The sequence below is a fragment of the Hibiscus syriacus genome, unplaced genomic scaffold (assembly GCF_006381635.1).
Source record: "Hibiscus syriacus cultivar Baekdansim isolate YM2019G1 unplaced genomic scaffold, ASM638163v2 tig00113725_pilon, whole genome shotgun sequence".
Classification (NCBI taxonomy): Eukaryota; Viridiplantae; Streptophyta; class Magnoliopsida; order Malvales; family Malvaceae; genus Hibiscus; species Hibiscus syriacus.
The window spans coordinates 14,467,839-14,474,356 of NW_024063471.1; positions in this window are offsets into that span (position 1 = coordinate 14,467,839).

Consider the following 6,518-nt stretch of genomic DNA (forward strand, 5'->3'; position numbering starts at 1 on the left):
AGAAGCTCAATCTTGGTTAAACCTTGGGTGTTTCCAGCAGCTTAGCATATCAAGGTAACTCACTTCTAACTCAACTGTACCACGTGTAGATCATCATATGTATGTCGGTAGGTTACATGAGTTATTAAGCATGTTCATGGTAGATTCAACATTTATTTGTTTTTCAGCATCTTTACAACCTTATTATGACCCCTTTATTCAGACATAACACTTTAATAATAATTGAGAACCTCAATAGAACATTGGGAAGAAAAATTAGCATTTTTCGTGCCTAAAACAAGGCATTTCTAGCACAAGTATCAATATTGTTCATAAAAAAAGCTTAAAACAAGAGAGCTTTGAGAGGAGAGTATCAATACTCACACATAGAGTATCAATACTGTCAGCCCGGTTTTGATACTCCTAGGGTGGTATCGATACCAAACCCACTTAGCATATTCTAATAGCCAAATTCCTATCGATACTCATTGGAGTATTAATACCAAGGGTAGAGTATCTATACTCCTAGTAGGGGCATCTCTACTAAGGTATTTTTCAAAACATCAAACCTAATTTTGGTATCGATACTCAAGTCAGTATCGATACCCCAATATTGATACCCTAACACTAAAGTATCAATACTCAACCCAATAATATCAATATTAACCGCCTCCTTCAGCATATATAAATCAGTAGGTATCGATACCCAAAGGAAGGCATCGATACTCAAGGGTGAGTATCAGTATTGAAGGTTTAATTTTCATACCAGCAGACAGTTTTGGATAAGTAATCCAATGGTTAAAGGATTATACTTGAGGGGCCTAATAACATCAGAATATGAGCAAATAAAACTACAAGTGAGAATAGTAATAAACTTAGAATAGTTAGAAACTACAACAGTTAGGACGACATAAAACTAGCCTTGTTTGATGCTTGGGACACAGTCGATGGCTCTTGAGTTATTTTAGCATATACGATTATCCAGTTTGATAAGTAATCCAATGGTTAAAGGATTATACTTGAGGGGCCCAATAACATCAGAATATGAGCAAATAAAACTACAAGTGAGAATAGTAATAAACTTAGAATAGTTAGAAACTACAACAGTTAGGACGACATAAAACTAGCCTTGTTTGATTCTTGGGACACAGTCGGGACCCTTGAGTTACTTTAGCATATACGATTGTCCAGTCTGATATCCCCGTCAATGCCAAGGCACTTTAGCCGCTAGTTGGGCACATATGCTCCAAGACTCGATGGAGTAAGTTGGTCGGGTGTAAGTCTATGATGTAGATTCGTATCTCACCCAAATACCCAATGATATTTTAGAAAGACTAGAGGGGTGTGTGAGCTCCGAGATGCAAAACCCTCCACCGTACCATGATGACTACACCAGCATGTTAGACCAGTATTTCCCATGTTTTTATACTTGCTCCACTTTCATGCGCATTTAGTGAATGCATGTAGTATAATACAATAATTATTTAGGACCTTAGCTTGTAAGCTCAACGTTCGGAATGTGTTTTTGTGCATAGGTTCTTAGGTGGACATCCGAGGAGAGTTATTGTCACAAGATATTCCAGCACAGTCGAGGTACAAAAGTATGTCTTGATTTAGTTAGAGGGCATGTACTATTGGTTACACTTATTTTTAGATGTAACTCTATTTTGATTTTTAACTCAATGCATTTATTTCAGATGCTTTGGGAGCTCCCCATATTTTGTAAATGTTGAATTATCAAGTTTTATTTTATTTCACTTAGGATGGATTTTATAAGTTATTTACAGTTATTTTAAAGAAAATTTTTGGGTTAGCCACTATGGTGGTCCCGTGTGACATCATGATCCAATGATCTTCAGGTTTGACTGGATTAGAATGTTACAATTGGAAGAATATGGAATGTCACAACTGGCATAGAATATTCGTGCATTTTTGGACATAGAGGAGAGATGATTGGTTAGAGAGGCGATGACTAGCGTCTTTTTGGATTTCGTTTTAGCAAAATATGAAGGTTGCATGGGTATGTTTCATATTTTGGGCCCCTGAATTAAATTAAATTTTTTTGCTAGATTTACAATGTATTGGAAGTTTATGGTTTAATGAATGTAAATGAATTGTGTGTAAATGGACTCTAAGTTCTTGATGAATGGACTTTCAAATTTGGGATTATAAATGGACTATAAGTTCTTGATGAATGGACTGGTCCTTGAAAAAAATCCAAAGAATTTTCCAGAACAAATTTTGGTGCTAAAATTTTCCATATTGAAACTAAATCCATTGAATAACATTTACAAAAAAATTCAGAATTTTTTAAGGATTGTAACCTCCTCACAAATGTTTCTCAAGTCAATCCTACGTTTTAGGTTTTCCATTTTTGGTTTTCCAATTTTCTTGCTTCTTATTGCTTTGGGTTCTTTTGTTTTACCTCCTTATTGTTCTTCATCATCATCTAACATACTCTTCTCCTTTTTTTAGTAGAGTTAAAACATTTTTCATAGTTATTCTTCCTTGCATTCTCATTCTCTTTGAGTAATACCTTTGTTCGACCTCTTAGAGCTTTTAGAAAAATATTCTCTTTCTTAGCGATTGAACTCCAATACGAACATTGAAAGGCTTTTTGGTAAAGAGAGTTTTAAAGAGTACAACATCGACTTACTTTCTCTCAGTGTGTTACTTGCTTAGAGTCATTTTTAGGTTTCTTGTTTTTTCCTTTAATTTTCTTTTCCACCTTAATTTTTTTTAGTTTTGTGACTTTCAGGGTGGCAAGAGAAGAAGCTCTCCACGATACGGTAATTGGTCTCTTGAATGCTATACAACTTTCGAAAAACATACTCACTAGGCTTTAACAATAGTTTAATGAACTCCATCTCATCTTACGAAAATAACAACAATAATCACACATTGATCATCCAAGACAAGTCGATGAAGACTAACCAAATAATTATATTATACCTAATGATGACAACTAAAACTCAACTTGTCAAAATCTTTGTAAAACTACAATTCACAATCCCACAATTCAAAGGTAATTATGATATGAAAACCTATGTGGATTGAAATATAAAAGTTGGCCTTTAGTTTTCCTACCATGATTGTCTTGTGGAAGAACAAGTACCACTCATAACCTTGGAGTTCGAGGACTATGCTCTCACTTAGTGGATGCAAACAATAAATACTATGCAAGAAATACGAATACAAGCAATCTCATCAAGGGAATCTCTTAAAGGATTTATGAGACATCACTTTCTTCTGACACTTTATATATGTGAATTAAAGTAACGACTTCCCCAACTATGACATGGAAGAAGATTAGTTGAAGACTACTAGAAGGATATGCAATCATTGTTGAATCATGCCAACATCACTGAAGAATAGGGGGACACAGTTTCGAGATTTATAGTTGGCTTAATCCTAGGAACAATCGACCTCCTTGATCTATAAGGCTATGAGAATCTTGAAGATACACTAAAGAAAACCATGAAAATTAAAACACAACTCCAGAGAAAGTGTCACCTCAAGGAAACTTACTGAGGTATTTATACTTCTTCTACTATACCTTTTGTCACGATAAAGAGGGATGAAAAGCCTAAGATGGCTAATAAAGGTAATGACCAAAAACCCTAAAAAGTCCCGAAAAAATAGGTATCTTATGCTTTAATTACAAAGAATATGGTCATGCCAGTCACGATTGTCCAATTATGAAAAATTTCTTAATCTGAGAGGACATTTCTTATTTTTCTGAATCAGATACGAATTGTCCCATCCTTATTGAGAAAAGTGCACTAATGGAAATAAATAGTGATGTTTTTGATGGAAATTTCTTGGTAATTGGGTAAAACCTAAGTGTACAAGTAGAGAATAACCTAAGTGTACAAAGGTATAAAGAACAAACATCTTTCACACAAGATGTTAGATAAAAGATAAGACATACTCCTTTATCATCAATAATTGAAGTTGTGTTAATGTGATAAGCAGTTATGTGGTGGACACATTTAACTTGAATTCTCAACGACTTCCAAAGTCATATTGTTTACAATGGCTCAACAAGAGTACTGAACTAAAAGTCACCAAGCAATACCTTGATAATTTGAAGATGACAAGTATTGTGATGATGTGTGGTGTGATGTGCTTCAAATTCAAGTATCTCACATTCTTCTAGGAAGATCATACACGACAAGCCTTAAAGTCTTAGGCAGATGTTACCGAAAGATATCATATTGGATCAAAAGAGAATTTGTGAGGAGGTTGGGAATTTAAAAAAATGCAAAAAAAAAAAGAGGTCACAACCCATAAAAGACAAATGAATGACCCAATGGAGGTGAGGGAACCTAGTTGTGAGAAAAAAGTGTCACATAACATTTATGAGAGCACAAAAGAATTGAGAGACACCTTTTTTCAAAATAATTCGTGCATCCTTATCTAGTTCAAAGACCCGATTTTTTTCTATTTCGACTAATATCACAAGTTTGCGTAATGTGTTTATTTCACTCTTACAAGATTTTCAGGAAGTGTTAAGTGATGCACTTGATAGATTACCACCGAAAAGAGAAAAACAACACCAAACCAATCTAATTCAAGATTTTTTCATACATCATCAAAAAACAATGATGTAAGGTACTTGTACCTTTTCAAATGATTGTGGATCTAGGAAGGAAGCAAAACAACTTGCAAAGTGAATGGCTCAAAATAGAATGGTTAAGGGTGGTAGACGTAGGGGTGAAATGGTAGGCTATTTAAATAATGAGTAATGGAAGCGGAAGATAGTTGATAAGGCTATGGTTATGGAGATGAAATAAAGGGATGGTTGTGAGGATAGTATCTTGAAGAAATCTCAAAGAAGAACCAATGCTATAGAGAGCAGAGACCCAATCTTTATATTGCTTCTTCAAGGGGTGGTATTAAGTACTTTGACCCACTAGTTATATGAACTAGGAACCAGAAGTATCAAAATGAAAGGAAGGGGTTGACGCCACAAGTATAAAATACTTGATAAGTCGATAAAAAGTCACCAGGACTTAAGAAGAGAATAATCTCACTTTAATTGAATAAAAGGTCTGCTTACAAATGAAATATTCTTTCTTATTTATAGGAAATGGAAGGATTTGGCCGAATGGTTACAAGAGGTTTCGGCCAGCCCTTGTGCCTCTATAAAATGACATAATTTAATTAAAATAGAGAGGATGGTTCGGTTTAAATGGAGGAAAATATCCTTTGGCTGAATAGTGCTTGTACCCCTTCAAGTTGGCGCCAAATTGGAGAGTAAGGAGTGCTTGGCCGAATGGTAAGAGGACTCTTCATCTTGGCGCCTAAATGAAGTCACACGCCAATCACATGGTGGTCTGGTCACAAGGCGTGCACATGGCCTTTCTAGGATGCTTGTGGTGTAGCCTTGCGCATGGAATGATGGCTGATCATGGGTTCCATCTTAGGCGTGCATGTGTCTCCTTCCAAGCTAGCTTGAGTGTTGAACTAGCTAGCAAGAATGGGGCTGTTTATGAATGATCTTCCTAGCCGAGTCCCTTTGAGCTCCATAACAGCATGTTCAGCTACATTCAGCTACCTTTGTCATCAATTTTAGCAACTCAGCTTCAAATAGTCCAACTAGCTAAGTTTAGCTAGCCTGAAGCTTATCCAGCTGAACCGAGCTTCCCTTAGCATTCCATGAGCTGCCTTGTACTTTGTGAGCTGTTTGTGAGCTATGCATGACGTCCAAATCATTCACCAAGCTACCTCAACGTGCATCACACTCCATTGTACCTATATGTGCAAGGAAACAAGGTAAGTTCATGATATTGAGCTAAAACGAGCTAAATACCTTGCTGCCATGTTTGTTTATGGTAATGTGAGCTAAGTATGATGGTCATGAGCTAAGTACATCATCTCCTAATATGTGTAAGATAATGTATAAAGCCTAAGAGTTTAACATGAATGCAAATAAACTAATGAAATGCATTATAAGTATGCTGCCTTGATATAATATGATAATAAAACTATCCTATCATTCTTAACATATTAAAAATAACAATGTGTAATATGAATTCATACTAAGTTACTTAACTAATATTCTTATCATAAAATGTATTATAATAGCATATATTAATAATGAGTAAATTCAATATAAAGATGTTCAAAAGTACTCCATTTATAGATGAAAACGTGCTGATATCATTCCCCCCTTCTTTAGGGCGATTTGTCCTCAAATCGAGTTCATTCTGTCCTTGCATAGCTTCACGCCTCTTTGCTAATAGAAAGTATTCTTTGAACGTTTGTGTTCTTCCATTAGGTACCTTTTCGTAAGATTTCCTTTTAGGTCTTTCTTTGGAATATGATTTACCAACAAATACCTTTTGGGAATGATCTTTATCTAAGGATATCCCTTTTGGAAGTGACCTTTTACGTGATTGGTCCTGAAAAGTGAGAAGAGAAAAGGTTTCATATGAAGGGTTACTTGCCTTTTGAAGTCTAAACCCATTGGTGAAAAGTTGCGACTTTAAGCCCCAAACATCACCATTGTTCGTAGAAGACCCTTCATTTTTCAG